Consider the following 27,976-nt stretch of genomic DNA (forward strand, 5'->3'; position numbering starts at 1 on the left):
CGGCGTGTAACCTCGGGCGCCCAGAGAGACTACAATTCCCGTCAAGCCTTGCGGTCCAGGCGACTCAGCCTTTCCGGAAAGGTTCACGCTCACCTATCTTTATAGACAAAAGACTAGTAGTCCCGAAGGCGAGCTGTTGGATCTGTTCAGCAAGAAATACGCATCCGTTTCCTCAAAGGAAAGCCTCATCTTTTTAATCCCATGAAATTGAAAGGCCATTCGAAGGGTTTCACATAAATAGCCGCAAGTTGTTTGATAATTAAAAAGGGGAAATGGCTATCCTATGTTAGAGAACCTGGGACACCATCTTTTATTTTTTTTTTTTAAGATTTTATTTATTTATTTGACAGAGATCACAAGCAGGCAGAGAGGCAGGCAGAGAGAGAGAGGAGGAAACAGACTCCCCGCTGAGCAGAGAGCCTAATGCGGGGCTTGATCCCAGAACCCTGGGATCATGACCTGAGCCGAAGGCAGAGGCTTTAACCCACTGAACCGCCCAGGCGCCCCCTGGGACACCATCTTAACTAAATGGTGCCCGTTAACATTAGTAACATGACAAACTGACGTCCATTGCACACCTGCTGAAGTGATGCACTGAGAAGGACGCATGGGACCGTGCAGTCAGCAATGCAGAAGATTAACCTAATCCTGAGGAAACATCTGCCAAACCCAACGGAGTTACAGTTTCTTCCGCTTCAGTTAGAATAACCGCTCTGTACTCTTGCAAGAATGTCTGTGTCATGAAAGACTAAGAAAATCTGAGGAACTGTTGCAGATTTAAGGAGACTAAAAAAGACATGACAACTAAACGCAAACAGGGGTCGTGGACTGGATCCTGGGCTGGGGAGGAAATTACTTTAAAGGCCAATATGGAGACAATTTAGCAAAACCTGACTGCATATTAGATGATAGCATTGTGTCAGTGTTCAAGTTATTGATGGTTGGGCGCCGGGGTGGCGGAGTTGGTTGCGCCACTGCCTTCGGATCAGGTCGTGATCCCAGAGTCCTGGGATTGAGCCCCGCATTGGGCTCCCAGCTCTGCGGGAAGTCTGCTTCTCCCTCTGACCTTCTCCCCTCTCATCTCTCTCTCACTCTCTCAAATAAATAAATGAAATCTTTTTTTTTTTTTAATTTATTGATTGTTATTATTGTGCTGGGTTATGTAAGAGGCTGCCCCTGTTCTTGGGAATGTATGCTTAAATAATTAGGGGTGTGGTATCAGCAACTGACTTACCAATAGTTCAAAAATGTATATATACGTAGAGAGAGCGCACGCGCATGTGGCCTGATGTTCAAAATAAGTGAACCTGGGTGAGGGGGTATGGGGGGGGGGTTCTTTGAACAGTTCTGCTACTTTCCCCTAGGTTTTAATTTTTTAGGTATCAGAACACAAATAGCTTTTCTTTTTTTCTTTTCGCAAAGAACATTTTATCCATTATATAAATAACATGTGTTTGCTATAAATACTTCAACCAACATAGAAGAGGATAAAGAGAAAAGTAAACATTACCCGAGAAACTCTAGCACCCAGAGATAATCACCATCAACATATGCAGCCTTCTCCAAAGTCACCTCTCACAACTTGGCCCACGCACATGATTGTTGCTTTACCTGCAATTGAAAGTTAAGTATATTATGTGCCAGATCTTTTCACACACACTTAATTTAATCTTTACAACCGCAAAGGAAGCGGGCATCATTGCCACCCCTTCCAGCAGAGAGATGAGAAAACAAGCTCTATACCCTGGTGCGCACCACTCCTGAGATGTGGGTCCTCCTCTTTCCACCCATCCTCTCCTGTTCTGCCTATAAGGCCCATGGCAAATACCATCTCCTCCGGGAAGCTTTTCTACATCACTCTGTCCAGAATGAGTCACCTTCCTCTAGGCCCTATAGCAAGCTTCAAGTCCCCACAGTGGCTGATTTGCAGCTCTGAGAGCTTTTTCACAACATTAATAATATTATTGGCAGCGTCCTTGTCAACCTGGGAGAGCTTTGGGGCAGGTACTGTACCCAACTTGGCAGCATCTTTTCCGGGATTCACTTGTCGTAAGTGCCTCACGTTCCCTCATTTGAGCTGGATTCCAGTCAGGGTCACTGGATGTTTGCTTAAAATGAGTCATCATCTGAGAAGGCTGAGATGCTCCCAATTAGGCCTGATGCTATTCCTGTGCCGATTACAGCTAGCACTGATCAAATCAGTCTGGATTTTCCTGGGGGTGATCCCCAGCCTCCCTTTTCCAGTTTTTCTTTTTGAGGCCTTCCTTGACCTTCTGACAGAGGCCTCCCAGGAGGGCAGATGGTAGAACATCTTAGGTGATCTTCCCTGCCCTCCCCTAACTGATGCGTCATAAGATTTTCAGGTTTGGAAGGGAATTCTTAGCAGAAACAATGGCCTTCAGGGTGCCTGGCTAGCTCGGTCCAGTCCATAGAGCATGCGACTCTTGATCTCAGGATAGTGAGTCCAAGCCCCACGCGGGGTGTGCATTCTACTTAATTGAAAGGGAGAGAAAAGGAAACAACAGCCTTCAAGGGCTAAAGAGGTATTGGGAGGTAATGAGAGCCTGGGGGAGAGTAAATGTTCTGTCTGAACATGTTCATGTTCTATACTCAAAATCACCAAAACAGCCCAACATCACCCCTTAGCAATCCAGATTCTGTTTGTTACTCCTGAAACTAGATTCTATCTTAAACCACTTTAAAATGGGAAGACTGGGAGAAGGAGGTTACACAATGGTACACAGTGTCAGAGGAGTCCAGAGCCATCAGTGTTTCCAAGCAACGCAGTTGTCATCCCTTCTCTTTCTGCAACTCACTCTCTCTCCTTTTCAAGGTATCACCTGAGAGCTAGTTTGCTGTGCCTAGTAAATGGAATCAAAGCCTTTGACAGATGGACAGAGCCATCTCAGGCCACGCCTATCTTCAACACTTCAAAGAATTGAGGACCAGAGAGGTTAGGTGACCTGCCCAAATTACACAGTAATTTAGACAAGAGACAGTAGGTCTTTTTGTTTGTTTTAAGTAAGCTCTATGCCCAGCGTGGGGCTTGAACTCATGATCCCAGTAATCAAGAGTAGCTTGCTCTACCAAATGAGTCAGCCAGGTACCCCAAGATAAAAAAGAGCAGAAGCCAGATCTCTGGGGTCCTTTTCTTTCTTTTTTTTTTTTTTTTTTTTTTTAAAAGATTTTATTTATTTATTTGACAGAGAGAGATGACAAGCAGGCAGAGAGACAAGCAGAGAGAGAGGAGGAAGCAGGCCCCCTGCTGAGCAAAGAGCCCGATGCGGGGCTCGATCCCAGGACCCTGAGATCATGACCTGAGCTGAAGGCAGCGGCTTAACCCACTGAGCCACCCAGGCGCCCCTCTTTTTTTTTTTTTTAAAGATTTTATTTATTAATTTGACAGAGAGAAATCACAAGTAGACGGAGAGGCAGCCAGAGAGAGAGAGAGAGAGAGAGAGAGGGAAGCAGGCTCTCTGCCAAGCAGAGAGCCCGATGCGGGACTCGATCCCAGGACTCTGAGATCATGACCTGAGCCGAAGGCAGCGGCTTAACCCACTGAGCCACCCAGGCGCCCCTCTGGGGTCCTTTTCAACACACATGCAAAACAATTCATTCTGTGAGTGTGAGGTGGGTATAAGGGGAAAGGAGAATGTTTGAGACCTTTCTGTCTCTTTGCAGCTTCTTGTTCTTTTGTTTTTAAAGGATGTTCTGAAGAGAAAAGCAGGCTGCCTCTGATTAGTTTGGTTTACTTTAACTGAGTGTTTTAAATTCCATTGTGGTGCCTGGAAACAAACTTAATTACTAATTGTAAATGGTATAAATAACAATATTTATACTGGTACTAAGAGCTACTAAGTCTGCAGACTTGCCATTTAGTGAGATCAAAGACAAATGCCTGAATTATGCCGGACATGTGAGGAATGTGGAGAGAAATTCCCAAGATCCTTCAGGGTCCTGGTGCTTGCTTAGGGCTCCGAGAGAAAGGTAGTGGGCCTGGCTTCCCAGCATTGCAGAGTCGTCTGCCCCCTCACCCTCAAGGGTCAGCTCCCCTGGTGGGAAGTTGCTGCTAACAGATGATTCTGTTAAAGACCACTCAAACCACATTCTCCCCCGGTTCAAACCCAGGGCTCCCCATCAGAATACATGATCTTTTAATTTTTTTTTTTAATTTTTTAAGATTTTATTTTTATTTATTTGACAGACATAGAGAGATCACAAGTAGGCAGAGAAGGAGGCGGGGGGTGGGGGAATAGGCTCCCCGCTGAGCAGAGAGCCTGATGCGGGGCTCAATCCCAGGACCCTGGGATCATGACCTGAGCTGTAGGCAGAGGCTTCAGCCCACTGAGCCACCCAGGTGCCCCTACATGACCTTTTTAAACTTTGATAAATAACCATAATTAAAATAATTCATTCCCCCCACAAATAGTAATCAAGTATTTACTATGTACCAGGCACTGTTCTGGCTCTTGGAATCCGAGGGTGAGTGAGACAGAAAAGAATGTTGTCTGTGGAGGAGCTTAAATTGTGGCCTCATGTTTCTGGGGAGTTTCCTGATACCAAATGCTTTTGGTAAATTATTTTCTCCTTTAAGAATTCTTTTGTTCCAGGGCGCCTGGAACAAAAGAATTTATTTATTTAAGATCTTATTTATTTATTTGAGAGAGAGTGAGAGAGAACGTAAGAGGGGAGAAGGTCAGAGGGAGAAGCAGACTTCCCACTCACCTGGGAGCCCCATGTGGGGCCCAATCCTGGGACTCCAGGATCATGACCTGAGCCAAAGGCAGTCGCTTAACCCGTTGAACCACCCAGGCATCTGGAAATAATTTTTTAATAAATACTTACAGGAATTTTTAAAAAATAGTATAGATGAAAAAAGCATTAAGAATAAAGTTAAGGGGGCACCTGGGTGGCTCAGTTGGTTAAGCAACTGCCTTTGGCTCAGGTCATGATTCCAGGGTCCTGGGATCAAGCCCTCCCCATGCCCCTCCCATTGGGCTCTCTGCTCAGGGGAGCCTGCTCCCACCTCCCCACCCCCGCTGTTCTGCCTGCTTGTGATCTCTGTCTGTCAAATAAATAAATAAAATCTTTTTTTTTTTTTTTTAAGATTTTATTTATTTATTTGTCAGAGAGAGAGCGAGCGAGAGCAAGCACAGGCAGACAGAGTGGAAGGCAGAGTCAGAGGGAGAAGCAGGCTCCCTGCGGAGCAAGGAGCCCGATGTGGGACTGGATCCCAGGATGCTGGGATCATGACCTGAGCCGAAGGCAGCTGCTTAACCAACTGAGCCACCCAGGCGTCCCTAAATAAAATCTTAAAAAAAAAAAAAAAAAAAAGAATAAAGTGAAGGGTGTTGCCTGGGTGGCTCAATGGGTTGAGTGTCTGCCTTGGGCTCAGGTCATGATCCCAGGACCCTGGGATCGAGCTCCACATCAGGCTCCCTGCTCAAACCTGCTTCTCCCTCTCCCACTCCCCCTGCTTGTGTTCCCTCCCTCTCTCGCTGTCTCTCTCTGTCAAATAAATAAATAAAATCTTTTGGAAAAAAAACAAAGGAAAAGGATATGTGTTCCTTTACGGGCCACTTGCGATGGTGGGATACTTCACTGGCCAGCTAGTTCATTTGAGGCAAGATGTGGGGATCCAGCTGGCCTCAGCATCCTCCTCCACAACACGGAGGTGATGGTAACAAGTGGTGGCTAATCTGATCGATTGTCAAGAGCGGTTCACTGTAAATTGTGCAGGGGGTATATTTATCAGATATTCTTATCCTTATTTACAAGTGAGGAAGTTGATGATGTGAGATTGCCCACAGTCACCCAGCCCGCAAGAGGTGGGAGCTGGGACTCCCACCCAGCTTGGTCTTCCAAATGCCAGCGCCCAACTTCCCCAAATCTCCAGGGAAGCTGCCTTTAATGGACGATCTTGGGTCTATCCCAGGTGACCCAGGGATTGAATTCCCACGAAATATCAGAATCCCTAAGGGGTGCTTGTTAGAAATGCTGAATCAGAATGTTTTTTTTTAAAGTATTTTATTCATTTATTTGACAGAGAGAGGTACAGTGAGAGAAGGCACACAAGCCCCGATGTGGGGCTCGATCCCAGGACCCCGGGATAATAACCTGAGCTGAAAGCAGACGCCCAGTGACTGAGCCACCCAGGCACCCCTGAATTAGAATCTTTTGAGAGCCGGGGATTAGATATCTTCATTTTCAGCAAATCCTGCTCTGCAGTAAGTCCAAGGACCTCTGGACGCTGCTTTTCATTTAAAAAAAAAAAAAAAAGATTTATTTATTTATTTGGCAGACAGAGATCACAAGTAGGCAGGGAGATAGGCAGAGAGAGAGGGAGAGGGAAGCAGGCTCCCTGCTGAGCAGAGAGCCAGATGTGGGACTTGGTCCCAGGACCCCGGATCATGACCCCAGCTGAAGGCAGAGGCTTTAACCCACTGAGCCACCCACCTTGATTTCAGCTCAGGTCATGATCTCAGGGTCCTAAGAACAAGCCCCGCCTAGGGCTCCTTGCTCAGCAGAGAGTCTTTTCTTTCCCTCTCCCTCTGCCCCAACCCCTACCCATTCTCTCTCTCTCAAATAAATAAATAAATATCTACACCCCCAGATAAATAAAACCAAGCTTTCAGGATCATTGTGAGAAGGAAGTAAGTAGACACATCTCCGGGTTCTTGCCCTCCTTGCCCTTAGGACAGTGTGTTTAAATGTTAAAAATCTGTCCTACAGGGGCGCCTGTGTGGCTCTGTCAGTTAAATGTCTTTCGCCAGGTCATGATCCCAGGGTCCTTGAATCGAGCCCCATGTCAGGCTCTCTGCTCAGTGGACCACCTGCTTCTCCCTCCCTCTCTGCCTGCTGCTCCCCCTGCATGTGCTCTCTATCTCTGTCAAATAAATAGTTAAAACCTTAAAAAATTTTTGTCCTACCAATATTTCCCCAGCGTCTAAGATGTCTGGCACAAAGGTTTGGGGAAGAGATAACATAAAGTCTGCTGGGGTCACAGTTGATCCTCAGTAATTAAAATACACACATGTGTACGTGTATGTACATACATACGCACGTAAGTATGTGTGCATGAATATGTAAGTGCATGTGTGTGTGTCTGAAATTAAAAGGAGGAAAGAAGGACATTTGAGAGAACTCTCCCGGGGTGAGGGAGTCGTCTGGAATCAAGGGCGCAGGTAGTGGCAGCGAGGATGACACGGTATTTGGAATCAGAAGCTCGGGATTCAAATCCAGCCTGGGCCTGCCCGGCTCGGAGGCGGCGGCGGCGGCGGCGGCGAGGAAGGCCAGACAGCCCGCCTCTCTGGGTCATCTCCCTTTACCCACTGGGTCTTCTAAGTACCCTCAAACCCTTTCCGGAAAGATCTCAAACATAAAACACCAGCCGACTGAGGGTCTGATGCTTCTCTGATGAGCCTCTGGTCCTCGTCCGTGGAATGGGGCGGGGGGTGGTGGTGGGGGCTTTAGTGAAAGCACCTGGCAACGCGGGAGCCCCTCCACCTACCGGGAAGGGCCGAGGCGCTGAGTTGGACCCGCAACGACTCGCCCGAGGAAAAAGCCCTAAAAGGGAAGGCCACGTTGAGAGAAAATAAAGGTGGCTTCCAGGCAGGAGCTCTGCACGGGGCAGGGGGACTTCCCCGCCCCCAGGTGCGCAGCCCGCGCCGCCCACCCCGGGCGCGAGGCGAGGGCAGCCGCGCTCTAGGACCCGAGGAGGAAGAGCTGCAGGAGACGGTGCCTCCAGCGGGTGCTGCCGCGAGCGGCCGGCCGAGGGGCTGGAAATGAAAGTAAAGCGCTCCGGAGCCACATGGACCGAGCTGCCGGGGCGGCGGCGCCGGGAGCACGATGCGGCCGCCCGTAATTAAATAGCATTTACTCTTATTATTACTAATAATAATAACGTAATCATACCTCTAGTCATAGCATACCATTTATCGGGCTCGGCGCAGGCCCGCGGGGAGCGCAGCCCGGCCGAGGTGAGTGCTGCGCGCGGCCCGAGCCCGGCGGGGCAGAGGCCGGGGCCCGACCGCGTCCCCGCGGCGGGCGCGGGAGGGCTCGGGGGCGCCCGGGGGCCGCGCCGGGCCGGGAGAAGGCGCGGGGGAAGCCCGGGCCAGGCCGGAGCTGCGCGGGGCCACCCGCAAAGTGCATTTTGCAGAAATAAAGAAAGAGCCGCCAAATCCTCATTTCCTCCTTTTTGGGGCTCCCTCACCCCGTCCCCGTGCCCTGCCCCAAAGTTTCAAAGTTGTGCGGCCGGGGGCACCTGCCGCTGGGTGATTTGGCCGCCCCTGCAGCTCCCGGTGGTGGTGGTGGGGGGAGTGCCTTGGAATTTTCTTGCGTGGGGGGCTCCCGCCTCGGCGTCCGGAGCTTTGGGGTGCGCGGATGCTTTGCCGGGCCCCCGCGAAGGGGGTCGAGGGGGCTGGCAGGGGCGTTTCTGGCAGCGCGCCCCTTCCTTTTGTGTGCGCCTTGGTCCCGCAGCGCCGAGAGTTGAGGGGACCGCAGCAAGGGCCGAGGACCGCGGCCGCCGACGGGTCGCCTCTGTCGGCTGCGGCGGCCACGCGAGCCCGGGGATCCGGGGCCTGCGGCCCGGCCGGGGTTGGGGGGGGAGGGGGCGGCAGGAAAGGGGGGCGCGGTCTGGGCAGGGGGGCATTTCCGGTCGCGAGATCCATCCCTGGGCTGGGAGGCCTGAGCGGCGGGTCGCTGTGCCAGGAGCGCGCGGGGACTGGGGTGGTGGGGGGTGAGAGGGGGGTGCAGCTCCAGCGCTTGGGGGGCGCCCCCCGGAGATGGGCGCCCCAGAGTCACTGACCCAGACCTCCGACCCCCTCCCGCCCTCAGAGGATCCCCCCTCCAGGATCCCCCCCTTCCCCGCCCTGGCCCCGGGCCTGCTCCCTCCTCTCCCTTTCCTTTTTAAAATCTCTCTGGCTCGGATATTTATAAGGTGCCTGGTTTAAGGGTCTTGCACAGAGACAAAGCAGTTTTCCCAGGAGGAAAACAAAACAAAACGAAAAGGTAGAAACGTCCCCCCTGCCCCTGATGGCTCTGGTGCCAACATGGCATCAATGGGGAAGAGTAGGGGCTGGGGCGGGGAAAGGGGGGCTGGGGAGTCTGGGGCTGGAGAAGGGGTCTGATCCTGGGCTGGGGGACTGGGGGCCCACAGCAGCTTCGTGGGTTCTCTGGGGTTGCTCACAGAGACTTTGGTGTCTGGGTACCAGACTTTGAACCCCAACTTCTTACCGTTTTCCTCAGCATCTGCAATTCATCCAGTCCCATGAAAATAGCAGAATGCAGATCCTTGAATTTTCACACAAATGGGATAATTATAGTACATTTAGCAACTGTTGGACACAAAATTCCAGCGGAATCTTTACTTCTACTACTGAGACTACTACTGCCCCTCTCCCCACATACAACCACACCCACCAGAGTCTTCCTTCCCCATTTTGACTTGCCACTGAAATTGGACTGTCAGGTAGAAATGATGCCTGTCCAAAATGCTGTTGGGGCAGATTGGAGGCCCCGGGGTACCCAAAGCTGGGAAGGTGAAACCTGTTTTGAGGAGGGATGAGATCTGAGGATGGGAGAGAGGTTTTGTGGTCCCTGAACTGGAACCAGGTTTGTGTTCGACAGAGGCCGTGAATTCTAAGCTGTTGGCTTTTTGTTTGGGATGGACAACGAAGAATGCGGGGTGGGTGGATTATTGGGGGCTAAGAAGCTCTGTGGGATGAGCTAGTGTCTAGGTATAAGAAAGTTAAGGAGTCAGTAGGTTTGGATTTGCGACTCTGAAAATAATAATCCCTTAAATAGAACTTTTTCGTTTAAAACAAAAGGGCTTTCACATATGCTAGCTCATCTGGGCTCCATAGCAACCATGTCAGGTAGACGTTATTCAGTCCTCATTTTCCAGATGAGAAACCTGAGGCTTCTAGAATCGAATGCCCCCCTGGAAATCACATAGCAGAGCTAGGATTCCCACTTAAGTGTTTGGACTCTGAATCTTCAGCCTTTCGCAGGGGCCCAGGCCACCTTCGCAAATTAGTTTTCGAATGCCTTCTGTGAACATGGTGAGATGCTGTGGGGCAGGTTTGGGGTTGAGTTTGTCGCCTAGATTGTGGCTGGAAGGAGAGTCAACTCGAGCAGAACCCACCAGAGGACCGAGCCCTGCTCAGGACTGGAGTCAATGCAGTGGGAGGGAGCAGAAGAGAGAGCTCTCAGGGTGACCTGGAAAAGAGAGGAAGGGCCTCTGGAAAGTGGATCTTGAGCTTGACAGAATGGGGAGGTCTGGCTGGGGAGAGAGAAGAGAAAGGGAATTCCTGGGATGACCCCAGTTGCTTCTGTGCTGGGAGGTTGGCAGGTAGTCTGACTCTTACAGTGGTTCCATGAGGGGGGTGGGCATTTATGTCTCCATTTCACAGATGGAAAAATTGAGGAACACGGGATTCATGTGCCTGGCCGGGTGTCAGCCAGCTGGATGGGAACCCAGGCTTATGTGACTGTTGAGTATGTACTACGGGATTGGTATCAGAATTGGCTCGCCTACATTCAAATGTGTAGACAAAGAACAGAGACCAGGCGGATTGGGCAAACACAATGGGGGTGGGGGCTTAAGCCCAAAGACCAGCAGGCTCCCTGAGGCGGGGGAGTCTTACTGAACCTCCCTTCTATCCTGGGGCCTCACTGGGCTGGCCCAGCGAAAGTACTTAGAAGATTTCTGGAAGCATGCCTGGAGAAGGCAGAATGGTGGAGAAAGGAGCACTGGGCTCTGAGTGCGGAGTCTAGGTTCACTTCCTCAGTGCCTGCGGGTGCCGAGCTTGTGGTTTGGAAAGGAGAAAGATATGGGTGATTAACCTGAGCTTCCCAAGGGCAGACACTGGGTCTGATTCACCCTCTGTGCCCCAGGCCCTAGTGGAGGGGGTAGGAGGATACATTCAGCCAACGTGCTGTCATACTGAGTTATGCCCCAGTGTAGAGGAGGAAGGGGTTGTGGTTTTTTTTTTGGCCCTAGATGGAAGGTCTTTCTAGAAGAAGTGCCATTTGGACCCTTGGGAGGTGGTTCAGAAAGGCCAGAGAAGGCATCTTGAGGAGGGCCCGTGGGCTCTCTGGGCCTCAATTTCCCTTTCTGAAAACGAGCCCTGAGGTTGGATGGTGTGTGATGGTCACCTGTGGGGAGAAACCCAGTGCCCAGGGATCGGGGCAGGACAGTCAGAGGAGAGGAACTACACATGGGGGGGGGTTAATTTTTTAATCATATAGCTGTTGCCCAAGCCAGCATTTCCTCTAGTCTGGCCCTATTGTGTGTGAGTGCTTTTTCCTAGATGAGCTTTCTTAATCTTTACAGCAGCCCTACAGGGAAGCACTGTGATTGTCCCCATTTTACAGATAAAGAAACTGGCCAGGGAGGTTGAGCGGCAGAGCCGGAGAGCAGACCCGGGCAGCCTGGCGCTTGAGTTGCTCTGCGTGGGCCCAGGGACAGAGAGGGACGGGGCGGGTGGTGGTAACCTCAGATGGCAGAGGTGGAAGTGTCCCCTGAGCAGGAAGTCTGGCTGCCAGCTGAAGCCGGAGCCTCAGCCTGGCCTGATGGAGTGACGGCTACGTGTCAGCTCCCAGGAGCCTCCACAGGAGCCAGCTCCTTTCATCACATTTAATGGCCCGTAGAAAACCGGCTGGCTTTCCTTTCTCTGTCATCACCAGCTCCGGGGCTCCTTCCTGCCTTATTTATTTCCCCAGGAAGTCTGTTTCTCGGCTAGCGCCCTGATGGCTTCTGCGGGTCCCCCCGTCAGGCGGCGGGGGCCACTGCTGCCTTCAGAACCCAGCTGGGGCTGACTTCAGTTCAGCCGCGGGGCCCTGGCCCCCACTCAGCGCTTGATGGCAGCAGTGGCACTTAGGGACACCGGCCACGACATGTTAAAGGCTGCTGTGTGCCAGCCCTGTGCTTGGCGCTTTCTGGGCCTTCTCTTACTGAATCCACTCAACAATGCTTGGAGGCAGGAGCGCGTTTTAGCTGCCCCATTTTGCAGATGAGAAGGCTGGGTCCAAGATCACCGGGCTGTGGTGGAGCTGGGACACGGAGGGTCAGAGGGAGCCAGGCACTCCCCAGCCCCAGCCCACGCTGCAAGAGAAGTGCCTTTAAGGTATTTTGTTTATTTACTTCGTCATCTCTATGCCCAATGTGGGGCTCAAACTTGCTACTCTGAGAGCAATAGTTGTATGCCCTCCCAACTGAGCCAGCCGGGCGCCTCACAAGTTCTTTTAGTCTCCACGAAGCTCTTATCTATCCAGAAATCTCGATGATTGGATGGGGTCACCCGCTCTCCAGCTCTTCCTACCCTGTCCACACGGTGACTTGGAAAGGGAACAGGGTGTCACATTTCCTGGGACCGAGAGCCATGTCTTCCGAAATGCTGGGGTCAGCCAGCGAACATCCAGTGATCACTTGCTATGAGGGCTGTGGGGGAGGTTGAGGATGTGACCCTTCCGGGGTTTACAGAGGTTCACCTGTGCCCTTGTTCTCTGGGCATCCGTGTCATGGCCTGCGGCACAGGAACTTAGGGCAGGGAGTCCAAAGTCCTGATTTTCATTCCCAGCTCCAGCACATTCTAGCTACGCATTCTGGGACATAATCATATTGTCACTCTTGGCCTCCCTCCCTCCCTCCCTCTCTCTTTTTTAAGATTTTATTTACTTATTTGACAGCGAGAAAGAGATCACAAGTAGGTAGAGAGGCTGGCAGGGGGTGGGGTGGATGAGGGAAGCAGGCTTCCTACTGAGCAGAGAGGCCCAATGTGGGGCTTGATCCCAGGACCTGGAGATCATGACCTGAGCTGAAGGCAGAGGCTTAACCCACTGAGCCACCCAGGCACTCAGTCTCTTGTTCTGTGAAATGGCCTGACCGACCGATTCAGTCCCATCTTCCCTGGGTGTGCTGTGAGACTCAAATGAAGAGAATTTGAAAACTCTAAAGACCAATAGTGTGATAGCATGGTTGTGGTGGCCATAACCTCCAGAATCTTCTCCACTGCCTACCTTGATCTAGGCCCAGACCACTGCAGGAGACTGCTCACTCATTTTCCAGCTTCCCCTCTTTTCATCTGTCCTCAATGCAGCAGCCTGACGGATCTTCTCAAGATTTAAATGGGACCTTGTCAGTCCTCTGTTAAAAAGATTCCAGTGGCTTCCTGACACACACGGAACGCAGTGCTGGCTCCCCAGTCTGGCCTGCACAGAGCTTTCTAATGAGCCTTACTCGTCCCCTTGAAACTTGCTTCCTACTTGGCTTGCCCTCACTCTAGCGGTGTGGTGACACTGGCCTTCTGTCTTTTTCTCGAACATTCCAAGCTTTTCCCACCTTAGGGCCATTACCTTTGCTGGACCCTCTGCTGGTACGCGCTCACCTGCCTTCTGTGTTCCCATGCCTAGCTCCTTCTTGTTTCTCTTGAATGCTGATTCCCTGAAAGGCCATCCCTCCCTGCCACATTTCCAATTTTCAGTTTGCTCCTCTAACTCTTCTCTGTAGCTTTACTTGTCTTGTGCATTGAACATGGGCCTGTTTATTTGTCTTGCCATGCCTGGACCTCGTGTTCCATGAGGTCAGGGACTTTCTTAACCTCACTCCCCCAGCATCTGGCACATAAAGGTGCTCTGTGGTTATTTGTTGAGTAAATGAGTAATAGTAGCAGGGTGGTCCCGAACAGCCCTTGCCAAAAAAAAGAGTGGCCTAGATAGATAGAAACTGCAAAGCAGGGGCGCCTGGGTGGCTCAGTGGGTTAAAGCCTCTGCCTTTAGCTCAGGTCATGATCCCAGGGTCCTAAGATTGAGCCCCACATAGGGCTCTCCCCTCAGCAGGGAGCCTGCTTCCCCACCCCCCTCTCTGCTTCCCTCTCTGCCAGCCGCTCTGCCTGCTTGTGATCTCTGTCTGCCAAATAAAAACTTAAGAAAAAAGAAACTGCAAAGCACTTGGTGTTGACTGATCAAAAAGCACTTACAGAGTAATTTTGTAAGTTGCCAGGTGCTCTCTAACTGTATGGGTGCAGGAGAAATGCAGTCTTTTGATTTCCTCCTGAGTATGGGTGTTAGGGGTGCGGTATGTAAATTTGCAAAATTGTCTTGCAAGTTGGGTATCATTAGCTGCACCTCCCAAATGACAAAACAGAGGCTCAGAGAGGTGCCCTCAAAGCTGGGGGAAGGGGGCTGTGCTGGGATTGGAACCAGGTCTCCCAGACCCTTGGAGACAGAGTTGTGGGTTTGAACCGTTCCCGTGCAGTGTAGCCCCTAAGTTGTGAGCGGAAGGCGAGAAAGTCAAAGCCTTTTGTAACCAGAGCGCTGCAGACGGGAGGGTTCTGCTCTGCCACCTTGGTTGACTCTTGGTTTGGCCCAGAGCGAGAGCGGAGGCCAGAGGGACGTTTCCTGAACTTTGGTTTCTGTTCAGGGTAACACAAAGAAAACAAACTGCAAGTTGCTGAGGCCTTGTGGGCGGGCCATGTCTCGCGTTCATTCCTTGACAGGTGGTTTCTGGCGGAGCCAGCGGTGGCCCTAGTGCCTGGGTGGCCCTGGGCAGGTTAGAGCCTCCCCCTCCCCCCGCCCCCGCCCCCGCCCCCGCCAAGCCTCACTTCTGTTTAAGACTTTAGTTTTTTCAAGCCTAGCTTTTCTGTGGAAGGTGGGGATACTAGCACCTGTCTTTGAGATGATGGTAGAGCTAGGCAGGGTTCCAAGTTGCCTCTGTACCATGGACCTGGTGAGCAGCCTGGGGGAGCCCAGGAACAGCCTCTCAGAAGACTGTGTTTATTATTACTTATTTAAATATTATTATTTATGATTTTATTATATAGTATTATAGTATAAAATACTATTATTTATTATGATTATGTTTATATTTATGATGTACATATGTATATTAAAATAATGCTGTTTATTATTATATAAAATTTATTTATTTATTTAAAAGATTTTACTTATTTCTTTGAGAGAGAGAGAACATGAGTAGGGGGAGGGTTAGAGCTAGAAACAGACTCCCCACTAAGCGCAGAGCCTGCCACCGCATGGGGCAGGGCTCAATCCCTGGACGCTGAGATCAGGACCTGAGCCGAAATCAAGAGTTGGATGCTTCCCCGACTGAGCCACCCAAGCACCCTAGAATCCCGTTTTTATTTTTTTATTTTTTTATTAAGATTTCATTTATTAGAGAGAGAGGAACGAGAGTGAGCACAGGCAGACAGAGTGGCGGGCAGAGGCAGAGGGAGAAGCAGGCTCCCTGCCAAGCAAGGAGCCTGATGTGGGACTCGATCACAGGACACTGGGATCATGACCTGAGCTGAAGGCAGCTGCTCAACCCACTGGGCCACCCAGGCATCCCCAGAATCCCGTTTTTAAATGCATAAAGTAGGGCGCCTGGGTGGCTCAGTGGGTTAAGCTGCTGCCTTTGGCTCAGGTCATGATCTCAGGGTCCTGGGATGGAGTCCCGCATGGGGCTCTCTGCTCAGCAGGGAGCCTGCTTCCTCCTCTCTCTCTCTCTCTGCCTGCCTCTCTGACTACTTGTGATTTCTCTCTGTCAAATAAATAAATAAAATCTTAAAAAAAAAATAAATGCATAAAGTAAAATACACAGGATTGCAAAAGAAACAATACTGAACTGTGGCTGGGCTCTTTTATCAATGCACCGTACAACAAGATCTGGCAGTGAGTCTGATGGAAGCCCCCTAATTTTGAAGCTGGGATGAGCGTGAACAATATTTTCTTGTGCCTGCAGCAGCTGAAATATGACCGGGAAAGAGCTGTGATTTCTAGCACGACACTACTGCGGTGTACTGCCTACCTTTGGAGTTGAGGGAAATGCTATATACCACGTAGGGTTAGTGAAAAGAACGTGTACATTTTTTTTTTTTTCCCCATTCAAGTTCATGACCCCTGAATACTCGCTGTGGGCCCCAGGTTCAAATCTCTTGCCATAAAAGGTGCATGACACCCAACACAAAATCTCTAGAAGTGAGCCCAAACCCGTCCTCTACCTCTTTGGAGCCGAGGGTCCTCAGGTGGGCAGACAGGGTGCACCATGCCTTGTAGGGATAGATGCTGACCTGGAATTCTGACTAGTGAGGTCGAGGACGGCGAAATGGAAGCTTTGCTGGTCTTTGAGGAAGCTGTCGAGCACCTGGTGAGTCTGGAGGCGCGTCAGGCATCTTTGGAGATGACGTCACCTCAGGTGCGTTCATGCGGCGTGTGGCAAGTCTTTAGTCTGCACTGACTGCTCCCTTTCCATGAAACCTGCGGTAGGTGAGAGCCAGGCAGGTGGAGTGTGGGGTGAAGCTGGAGGCAGCCCACGGGGATGGGGGAGGAAGCACCTTGGAGTTGGGAGGTAAGAGTGTGTGGGCTCCAGAGCCCAGCTGCCATGGCTCAAGTCCCCGCTCTGTCACTTACAACCTGTGTGGCCCTTGGAGGTTCGTTCACCTCCTTGTGCCTTGGTCTCCTCGTCTGTAAAGTGGGGATGATAATAGCACTTTTTTACAGGGTGTAGTGAGATTTTTTTAAGAAGATTTATTTATTTGAGAGAGAAAGAGAGCGTGGGGAGGAGCAGAGGGAGAGGGAGATGTTAGCAGACTCCTGCCGAGCGCAGAGCCTGCTTCAGGGTTCGATCTCACAATCCTGAGATCATGACTTGAGCCGAAACCAAGAGTCAGACGCTTAACTGACTGCACCACCGAGGGGCCCAGAGAATTACGTATTATATTTAAAGCTCCTCAAACAATACCTGTAGGAGAAAAAGCTTAATCAAGGACTGAAATCCGCATCTTCACTGCTCTTGTGCGCTGCCCAGAGACAAATCAGATGCAGCTCCTGCCTTCACGAAGCTCCTAGTTTAGGGAGAGATAAGGATGGAAGCACACGCTGTCGCTTAACTAGGGTGAGTGCAATGGTTGTGGTGAGCTTTGGGAGCTGTGTTAGGGTGGGGGTTGGGGAAAGAGTCTTCCTGCTAGAGAAGCCACCTCAGCTGGGCTTTAAAGAAGCACCGGGCCCTAGCCAGGGTGGGAAGAAAGCAGTGGGTGCGGGGGCTGCTCCAAACAGAGCGGGCAGCTTGGGTCTGACACTGTCAGAGTGAAACCTTCCAGGCCGGCCATGGAGCTGGAGAGGAGGCCAGGCACTCCCTACAGGGCTGTGTGCCTGAGATGAGCAGCTTGGCCTTTGTCCTTCTGGTCATGGGTGACATGAAGGTTTTGTTTGTTTTTCAACTTTTATCCACAGGAAGTAGCAAAAATAGTACAAAGGGTTCTCTTCACCCAACTTCGCATGATGACGGTATATACGTTTACATTATCAAAATGGTTCACATTTTCAAAATCAGAAAGTTGGTATTGGTACATTACGAGCCTGTAGAGCTTATTCATTTTTCACCTTTTAAAAAGAGAAATGAAAACAGCTGCATTCATCTGTGTGTGCGCATGTGTGCACCCGGAAGGGTTTTGAGCAGGGGAGTGACATTGACATATGTGTTGGACAAATACTTCCGACCACCAAATGGCAGCAGATTAGAGGGGGCTTGTTGGGAGGCGGTTGGCAGGGGATGCTGAGGGCCTGAGAGCCGTGGTCATGGAGATGGTGGGAGGAGCTGCAGAGTGAACTGTTTTAGAGGTAATTGTGGAAGGAACTGGGGACAGAGAACAGGATGGCAGTTGGAGCCATGACTGGAGTTTGGGGGAAATGCTGCTGAGTTAAGTTTGGAATACAGTAAGTTGGAGGAGCACCAAACTGGGATGGGCACCAGGGAGGACTTTCTGGGCACGGAGGCATCAGAGCTGGGTCTTAATGGATGAATAGGAGTTGGCTAGGTGCATGTGTGTGGGGAGAGGGCATTCCAGGTAGAGGGCCAGGGATTTGGAAAAGCATGGAGGTCCTAAGCAGCCTGGGTGTTGGACATCTAGGTAGCACCGCTCAGAGTTTAAGAGATGTGATTCTGAAATATTGGGGAGGGGATGAGCCTGGCGGGAAGAACTGATTTGTGAGTCATCGACATGACTCATGAGGTCATGAAATGTAAAAGCTCATTTGAGGGGAGCGGGAGCACTGTCCCTTAAGTGGAAGCTCGGACACACTGGTGTTGAGACCTGGGCAGAGGAAGAGGAGCCCCTAACAGACAGAATGGGACAGATTAGAGAGGTGTGAGAAGGACCTGGCAGTTACTGGCAAGAGTCCCAGAAAAGGTGCGTGACAAACTGTCCCTTTACTGGACTCAGCAACCAGGAAGGAGGTCCTTGGGATGGGGAGGAAACTTGGCAAGCACCTTTGGTAGAGTGAAAGGGGGGTTGCTGGGATTTGGGGAGTGGAGTGGGACGTGAGGATGTAAAGACAATATAAATTACTGTTCCACAAAACATGACCAAGAAAAGGAGGAGAGGTTGTGCATTATTCAGAAGGGGATTGAGAATCAGGAGAGAGAATTTTGGGGGGTGGGGCAGACTTGAGCATGATGACAGGTTGAGGGATCCTAGGGCTGGGTCTGATTGCTTAATGGGCAACAGAGATGGTGATGTGTGTGGCCCCAGGGCCAGGTTGCTGGGATTTAAGTACCAGCTCTACCATGTGCCAGCTGTGTGACCTTGGGGAAATCACAGAACTTCTTTGTGCCTCTTTTCTCTTCCGAAAAATGAGAATGATAGGCTATCTCACAGGGTGTGCTGGAAGGTACTATGTATAAAGAGATCATGACATGCCAAAAAGAGAGAGAGAGATACCATGCTAGCTCCTAGCACTTGGTAACCCCTCAGCAAATGTTATTACTTAGTTATTTCAATGTCCGTTTTTTTAATTTATTCAACTTATTCGTTCTTATCTATATAATGCCTGGGTTGGATGAATTGATTCATTGATCCTTTTTTTTTTTTTTTTAAGATTTTATTATTTATTTGACAGAGAGAGATCACAGGTAGGTAGAGAGGCTGGCAGAGAGAGAGAGACAGAGAGAGAGAGAGAAGCAGGCTCCCTGCTGAGCAGAGAGCCCAACGTGGGACTCGATCCCAGGACCCTGAGATCATGACCTGAGCTGAAGGCAGTGGCTTAACCCACTGAGCCACCCAGGCGCCCCCATTGATCCATTTCTTTTACCACCATTTATGGAGCACTTGCTCTGCACCAAGGACAGGGCCGAGGCTTTGAGATTTTGAAGAGGCTGGTCTAATGAAGATCTGAATCTCTGAAATTCTGTGATCACCAAACTGTTCTCAAAAGTGAGGGAAATAAGGGCGCGTGGGTGGCTCAGTTGGTTGAGCAACTGCCTTCAGCTCAGGCCATGATCCTGGAGTCCTCAGATTGGGTCCCACATCAGGCTCCCTGCTGAGCGCGGAGTTTGCTTCTCCCTCCGACCTTCCCCCTTGCATGTTCGCTCACATTCTCTCTCTCAAATAAATAAAGTCTTTTTTTTTTTTTTAACTCTGATTCCTTTTTTTTTTTTTTAAGATTTTATTTATTTATTTGATAGAGAGAGATCACAAGTAGATGGAGAGGCAGGCAGAGAGAGAGAGAGAGAGAGAGAGATGGAAGCAGGCTCCCTGCTGAGCAGAGAGCCTGATGCGGGACTCGATTCCAGGACCCTGAGATCATGACCTGAGCCTAAGGCAGTGGCTTAACCCACTGAGCCACCCAGGCGCCCCTAAATAAAGTCTTTAAAGGAAAAAAAAAGTGAGAAAAAGAATAAGTATGGTTCCTTCATGGTTTTCAGGTCAATGGTTTGGTCTTTCTCCTGGGAAGAACAGCCCATGGACACTTGGGCAGAACTAAAAACACTGGGTTTGAAACCAGACTCCTGGTTTCAAGGCTCCACTTGGCCTCTGAGGCCTACCAGGTTGGCCTCAAGTCAGCCATCTCATTTTGTATTTTATTTTATTTTATTTTATTTTTAAGATTTTATTTATTTATTTGACAGAGAGAAATCACAAGTAGATGGAGAGGCAGGCAGAGAGAGAGAGAGAGGGAGGCAGGCTCCCTGCTGAGCAGAGAGCCCGATGCGGGACTCAATCTCAGGACCCCGAGATCATGACCTGAGCCGAAGGCAGCGGCTTAACCCACTGAGCCACCCAGGCGCCCCTCATTTTGTATTTTAGATTATAAGGTTTACACTTGCTCTGTGCAAAAAATCCAAATCGTGCTGAAAGTGTTCTGTGTCCTGCTGCCGCTTGGCAGATCCCAGTTGCCAGAGGGAACCAGTTAAATTGGAGACTGTCTTTCAAACGTCCTCTTGATGTAAACACACATTGCACACAGATGTGATCATGCAACACAGAATGTTCTGGAATCTGCTGCTTTTTTTCTTCCTCGACCATGAATGTTGGCATCACCATGACGAGGCATAAAATAGATTCAATAGCTGCATTGTGTTCCATGGTAGGGCGTACTATAGCTCAGTGGATTAATTCTCTGCTGGTGGACGTTCAAGCTCCCTCTGGTTTAAAAAAAAAAAAAAAAAAAAATTCCTGTACGAACATAACTGCTTGTACGAGGGTTTTAATAGGATAAATTCTTGGAAGTTTCTGGGTCAGAGGACAGGGCACTTTATCGTGGAGGAGGCTTTGGGCTGCAAGTAACAGAATTCCTCCCTCAGAACGAGAGTGTATTATAATCTCACGTGATAAGTGAGGCAGAGCAGTTCCAAATCTGCTGATTTGGGGGTCGGACAGGTCACTCAACAGCTTCGGTCTCTCTCTGCCGCCCTCCCCAGTGCGTGCGTCGCACTACAAGCTGTCCTGAAACTGCACGAAAGGAAACCTCGGTTCCATTTTGAGTGTGAAGAAAACCCTTCCCAGAAAACCCCTGGCTGACTTCCCCTCCTCTCTCATTGGGCAGGATGGCGTCACGTGTCCATGCCTAACCCAATCACCCGCAAGTAAAAGGGCCATTATGATTGGCTGAGCCCCGTGCAGGTTCACCTGGGAAGGGAACTGTCTGGGGGCTGTGCGGGGAAGGGGGAAGGGCAACTGGGTGCCTTGCTCTTGTTGGTGGGTGTTGCCACACTGCTTCAGGGAGGTGCTGCCAGGCCGCGCTCTCGGTGTACTTGCCAGGTGTACTTGCTTCCTCCGCCAGCGTCCACCGGGCTCTCCTCCCACGGTAGCCTCAGAGGTGCGAGGCGGCGTCGTGTTGTTTAGCCCATGTTGTATCAGTGCGTTCGAGTGTCATTCCTTCACGATTCATTTAGCTCCTGTGCATTTCCCGCTTAGGTTCTTTGCCCCTCTTTTTAAGTAATCGTAATGATCATACAGTAGCCATGGTTGATATTAAATGATTATTCCGTGCCTGACATCTCATTGCATCTTAGCAAAAAACAAAAACAAAAAAAATCTATAAAGGGTGTTAGCATCCTTGGGACGCCTGGATGGCGCAGTCGGTTAGACGCAGGACTCTTGATTGCGGCTGGGGTCATGATCTCGGGGTGGTGGGATCAAGCCCCGAGTTGGGAATCTTCACTCAGTCTGGAGTCTGCTTCTCCCTCTGCTCCTCCGACATTCACGTGCTCAGGCCTACTCTCGCTCTCTATCACATAAATAAATAAAATCTTACAAAAAAAAAAAAAGAAGAAGAAGAAGAAGGTGAAGAAGGAGGAGGAGGAACTACTGTCCTTGTTTTAGAGATGAGGGAAGTGAAACACAAGAAATCAAGCAACTTGTATAGTTAATAAGGAACAGGGCTTGGATTTGAACTCGCTTGTGAACCTGGGTGTAAGGTCACATACTGTGCTGTCACGCTGAGGGAATTGTTTCCTGGTGGTCCCTTAATTCATGGCTGTTTCTGGGAAGAGCCCTTTGAGGTAAGCCCAGCTTGAAATTCCCAAATTATAAGAACATGGACCTAGAGTAGGGGAGAGGGGACTGCCCCGCCTGGTGGTGGGATCCTGGAATCTCAGGCCTGTTTTCTCCTTGGATTTTTTTCCCTTCCTTCATTCCCTCTTTCTCTCCTTCCTTCCTTTCCCTTGCGTTTTTTTCTTTAAAAAGAGATGAGATTTGTGTGACTTACGTGCTTCTTGCTCTTCCACTGTGTGCCCTGACCAAGCATTGCCCCACCCCATCCTCCTCCTCAAAGAGCTTTCTCCCTCTTCAGCTGAAAACAAATGCTCTTAGAACCACTGTCTCAGTCAGCTGGAGGTGCTGTAAGAAATACCAAAGTCTGGGGTGCCTGGGTGGCTCAGTGGTTTAAAGCCTCTGCCTCCAGCTCAGCTCAGGTCATGATCTCAGGGTCCTGGGATTGAGCCTCACATCGGGAATCTCTGCTCAGCAGGGAGCCTGCTCCCCCCCCAGCCCCCCTCTCCCGCCTGCCTCTCTGCCTACTTGTGATCTGTGTCTGTCAAATAAATAAATAAAATCTTAAAAAAAAAAAATACTGTAGACTGAGTGGCTTACACAACAGAAATTTATTTTCTCACAGTTCAGGAGGCTGGGATTAAGGTGCTGGCAGATTCAGTTTCTAATGGGAACCCTTCCTGGCTTGCAGATAGATGACTGCCTTCTCTTTGTGGCCTCCTCTGACCTTTCCTCCCCGGGTATGCAGAGAGGGAGAGCTCTCCGGTGTCTCTGGCCGCACCCTATAACCTCATTTAACCTTAATTATCTCCTTAGAAGCCCTATTTCCAAACAGTCATAATGGGGTTAGGGTTTCAACACAAACATTCAGTGTATAAATTCTGCCCCTTGCCCTCCCAAATTCATGTTTTTAATCATATGCAAAATGCATTCATTCCATCCCCACAGCCCCCAAGGTCTTAACTCATTCCAGCATCAACTCGAAAATCTAAGGTCCTAAGTCTCATCTAAATATCTAAATCAGGTCTGGGCGAGACTGGAGGCAGATTCATCTAGAGTAAATTCCTCTACCGCTGTGAACCTGTGAAACCAGACAGGTTATGTGCTCCCAAAAAGCAATGGTGGGACAGGCATAGGATAGATACTCATTCCCATTCCAAAAAAGAGCAGTCAGAAAGAGGAGAGAGGTGAAATGCAATGGGGGCGAATTCCGTTTGATTTAAAGTCTTGAGAATCCTCTTCTTGGACCTGCTGTTCTTCCTTGCTGGCTCACCAGGGTGCAGCACAGCCCCCACATCTGTGCCAATCAGTCACCCTGCCCCCCCAGCTCTGAAAAGGAATCAGTGACCCCCACCAAGGCAGTTCTGATGATTTGTGACGCAGGGTTAAACTTTCCTTTTCTTGAAGGATAAAGCATGTTTGCCTCCAAATAGCTTTATGGTCCAGTCCTGTAGCATTTGAGAAGTCCAGCAGCTTTCCCCACATTCCGTCATCCAGTCTTCTTTGTCCCCTTTGGTTCTAACTGGTAGTGTTTCTGCTAGTGTAATCCCATCTGATAGCTAATTTGATATGTGCTTCATGACCACACTCATCTCCTTATCAAATGGTTGCTCAGGCACGTCATTAGTGTTCCCTTCAGGACACGCTTCCTCATATTTGTGCAATAGGGATAGGCTGAGAATTTTCCAGTTCTTTATCTTCTGGTTCCTTTTGTTTAACAATTTCTTCTTCATCTCTTTTCTCTCAAATTTTACTATAAGCGGTAAGGAAGCCCCATGCCACACCTTCCATGCTTTGCTTAGGAATCTCCTCTGCTTAGGGGCACCTGGATAGCTCGGTTGGTTGAGCATCTGACTCTTGGTTTTGGCTCAGGCCACGATCCCGAGGTTATGGGATGGAGTCCTGTGTTGAGCCCTGTTAGGCTCTGTGCTCAACGTGGAGTCTGCTTGAGATGCTCTCTCTCCCTCTCCCTCTGCCTCTACCCCCATTTGTGCTCACTCCGTGTGTGTGTGTGTGTGTGTGTCAAATAAAATAAATAAAATCTCTTAAAAAAAAGAAAGAAAGAAAGAAAGAAAGAAAGAAATTGGGGCTCCTGGGTGGCTCTGTTGGTTAAGTGCCTGCTTTTGGCTCAAGTGTGATTCTAGGGTCCTGGGATCGAGCCCTACATCGGGCTCCTTGCTCAGCAGAGAGCCTGCTTCTCCCTCTCCTGCTGCCTACTGCTCTGCCTATTTGTGCTCTCTCTCTGTCTCTCTCAAATGAATAAATAAAATCTGAAAGAAAGAAAGAAAGAAAGCACTCCTCTGCTAAATAACCACTTTCATTGCATGCAAATTCTACCTCTCACAAAGAAATGGAACACAATTAATTAATTTTTAAGTTTATTTATTTATAATCTAAAAAAAAGTTTATTTATTTATAATCTTTACACCCAACATAGGGTTCGAACTCAGGACCCCAAGATCCAGAGTCACACGCTCAAGGCACCTGGGTGGCATAGTCAGTTGGGCATCTGACTCTTGGTTTCAGCTCAGGTCATAGATCTCAGGGTCAAGGGCTTGAGCCCTGCAACAGGCTTGTGCTCAGCACAGAGTCTGCTTGAGACTCTCTCCCTCACCTTCTGCCCTTCTCCCCTTCTCTCTAAAATAATCTTTTTTTCCTGAAGATTTTATTTATTTATTTGACAGACAGAGATCACAAGTAGGCAGAGAGAGAGGAGGAAGCAGGCTCCCCGCCGAGCAGAGCTCAATGTGGGGCTCGATCCCAGGACCCTGAGATCATGACCTGAGACGAAGGCAGAGGCTTAACCCACTGAGCCACCCAGGTGCCCCTTAAATAAAGAAATCTGGGGAAAAAAAAAAAAAAGCCACATGCTCTATTGACTGAGCCAGCCAGGCGCCCCACTAGAGCATAATTTACCCAAATTCTTTGCCTCTTTATGACGAGGATCACCTTTCCTCTAGTTTCCAATAACCTGCTCTTCGTTTCCATCTGAGGCCTCACAGGAACTGCCTTTAACATCCTTATTTCCACCAGCCATGCCTTCGTGGCAATCGGGTTTTTCTAGCCACACCTCAAAGCTCTCTCCACGCGCTCCATATGTGTCGGTGTTTCTTAGAGCAGCACCCCCTCCTCTCCGTACCAAAATCCGTGCTAGGCTCCTCAGGCTTTGGGAACAAAATACAGGATCAGAGCCCTACCTTATGACCCTTTAACTTGACTTCTTAGAGGCTTCGCTGGTCCTTAGAAGACTTTATCTCCGAGTATAGTCCTGTTGGGGGTAGGGCTTCAACATATACACTTGGTGGGGGACACAAACACTTGATTCGTAACAACCAGCTATTAAAATGTTCTTACCAGAGGAAGGAAGCCGAGGAGGAGGAAAGGGTGGGGACGTTAGCGGCCTGCTAGGGCTGGGGCTTTTGCTCACTTGGCACATCGTTTTTTGTTGTTGGTGGTGGTGGTGGTGTTTTGAAGATTTTACTTATGTATTTGACAGAGGGAGAGAGAGAGAGCCAGAGAGCGCAAGCAGAGGAGAGGGAGAAGCAGGCAGGGAGCTCATGCAGGGCTCCATCCCAGGACCCTGGGATCATGACCTGAGCCGGAGGCAGACGCTCAACCGACTAAGCCACCCAGGTGCACCGACATCTCCACCGAAACTTCTTTTGCTTCATGCTGTAACAGTGTCCTCGAAGCCTGGTTTCCTGGCTGGACGGTGAGCCCTTCAAGGGCAGGGATTTTGTTTCGGTCATGGCCGAGTCCCCTGCACCCAGAGCAGGACTTGGCACGACGGAGGAGCCACTCACGTTTAGTGGCAGAATCGAGGGTACCGTTGTGCTTTGCCCACTTCCTCCAGATCACCCAGGGCCACTGTCTGGCAGCCTGTTTGGTTTTCCTTTCCAGGCGGTGTGCTTTATGCTTTACCTGCCCTTCCATGCAGGCATCTGGCACTTAGCAGTGCTCTGTAGCTTGTGTTCTGGGAGGGGCAGAGCCAGATAATGGTTCCAGCCCATGCAGCTGTTGGGGTGGTCTGTGCCTCTTCTGTCGCTGGCAAGGACCACTGGAGTTACCAGCAGAAGGCCCATTGATCAGGCGGAGGTAAGCCCAGTATCTGGTGTGTGGTAGACCCCCAGGAAATCTGAGTTTCCTTCCCTGCTGCCACCTGTCTCTCTGCCTTCCTCCTAGCTGTGGGACAGGCCTACTGGCTGATCCCTGTGGGCAACCTTGGAGTGGGCTGTGGCCTGGGCTTCCCCATCATCAGAGCTGGGCAGATTCTAGGATGCCACAGGGGATTGGGGGGTTCAGGTCAGGCTCGGTGCGCGTGTTTCTGGACAGGTGTCCTGTAAGGACCGTCCCTTCTCTCCCAAGCTCCCCAAGAAATCTGTCATTCTCCTTCACATCCAGCTCAAGGAACACTTCCTGAAGAGCCCTCCCTGGCTTCCTGCAATGGGCCCATCTCTCCTTTTTCTCAGTGCCCAGGCCCTTTGCACTCACAGCTAGCCTGTACTGCAGCTGGTGACTCACCTGTCTTTTCCCTCCTTCTAGACCAGGAGTTCCTGGAGAGCGGGGCTGGGCCTGAGCCACGAGCTCATTTTGTAGCTCCCCTGCCCCCATGCCTAGCACCGCGTAGGGCGGTCATGGATGTTGATTGGACTGAAGTATACCCTGGCTTTCCGGGGCTATCTCTGCCCTTGGCACAGAGGAGACTATCTCACCAATACGTTGCGGGAGTCAGAAAAATCTCAAAGGAGGGGGTGTGGTGATTTCCTCTGCATCCTGGGTCCCTGTAAGACCTGGGCCTCTAGCTTGGTGTTACTTTGTATTACTGTGAATTTTAGCGGTGGTCGTACTCTCGCTGGGGAGGGGGCATATGAAGGCCTAAGGCATATGGATCTCTGCTGGGCATCCCTAGTTTATTAGGGCCGATCTTGCACAAGGCAGCACTCTCTCTTTAAGCACCACTAGGGCCCAGCCCCTTGGGGCAGCCCTACCAACCTCTACTAGCCTGGGTGTGTTGCTTTTGAGATAAAATCTAGTTGCCAGCCCTGGCCTAGGGCCTTTACACTCAAGACAATGACTCCAGCGTGGAGCAAGACGTTGTAAGAAGAATAGTATTTTCACGCTCAAGTCTTCCCCTGAATCATCCCACAGACACATCTGCCTTTTCTGGGCCATGAGTCTGCACCAACCCCAAGGACAGGCTTAGGTGCCTAGGAAGATGACCAAGCGGTTGTCTTGGACCAAACTGTGTCTTTGAGGAAGGAAAGCAGCAGCATTTTTACGGATGTGAAGTCGATAGTTCTGGGCCTGGCCCCCACGGGCTGGCGGAGCCTCACTTTCTCGTTTCTCAAAATGTGGCCCCAGAATGGCCCAGCCCCAGGGTCATCAGTCAGGGTCAGATAAAATGTGGGAGATGACAGGGATTTCGTAAACAGTTGAATGCCGCCTGCCAGAAGGCCCTCTCTCCCTGACACGGAGCAGCCAACTCCTATTCACCCTTGAAAGCCCAGTTCAGAAGTGGTCCTCTTTGTCACTCTGACCCAGGTCAGAATCCAAGCCCCATCCCTCCCCACCACCTGGGGTGTTTCCTGCGCCCAGACAAGCGGACCAGCCTCCTCGCTGCCTCCCACCTCGCTCAGGCCATCACTGGGCCGGGTGGAGCAGGGTTGGGGGGTGGACAGGCCCTCCTCCGAGCCCTCACATCAGACCCGGCCCTCCCAAATGTAGCCACTGTGTTGTGCCTCATCACAGCCTCTTCTGTTCGCCACAGAAGTCTGGTTTGGGGTGGAGGCGGTGGGATGTCCTTCCACATCTGTAAGTTGGTTAGAAGAGCTGTGTGGAGGGGCGCCTGGGAGGCTCAGTTGGTTAAGCCGCTGCCTTCGGCTCAGGTCACGATCCCAGGGTCCTGGGATCGAGTCCCGCATCAGGTTCCGTGCTTGGCAGGGAGCCTGCTTCTCTCGCTGCCTCTGCCTGACTCTCTGCCTGCTTGTGTGTACTCTCTCTGTCTATCTCTGGCAAATAAATAAAATCTTAAAAAAAAAAAAAAAAGAATAGATTTAATCTTGAAAGTTTATTTAAAAAAAAAAAGAAGAAGAAGAGCTGTGTGGAGGGTGGGCACCTTCTCCCCTGTATGTGATGGGCGTGCAGCGGATGCTGAACTGAATGCCCAGCATAGGAATTCTGGTCCAAAAGCTACCCCTTGCTATGTATCT

At 50.4% G+C, this 27,976-nt stretch overlaps 1 protein-coding gene across 2 annotated transcripts in view; it reads left to right on the forward strand.

Moving 5' to 3' along the window:
• Window positions 1-7,642: 7,642 nt before the first annotated feature.
• The window catches only part of ZC3H7B (zinc finger CCCH-type containing 7B), a 57,673-nt gene continuing 37,339 nt past the window's right edge, over window positions 7,643-27,976 (forward strand). Inside the window, exon 1 of one of the 2 annotated variants that reach the window (XM_059187095.1) lies at window positions 7,643-7,979. The gene's annotated coding sequence lies outside the window, so the exon portion shown is untranslated. The remainder of the gene's footprint in view (window positions 7,980-27,976) is intronic. The other variant, XM_059187094.1, reaches the window with a different exon arrangement.

Source organism: Mustela lutreola, chromosome 8, assembly GCF_030435805.1.
Source record: "Mustela lutreola isolate mMusLut2 chromosome 8, mMusLut2.pri, whole genome shotgun sequence".
Taxonomy (NCBI): Eukaryota; Metazoa; Chordata; class Mammalia; order Carnivora; family Mustelidae; genus Mustela; species Mustela lutreola.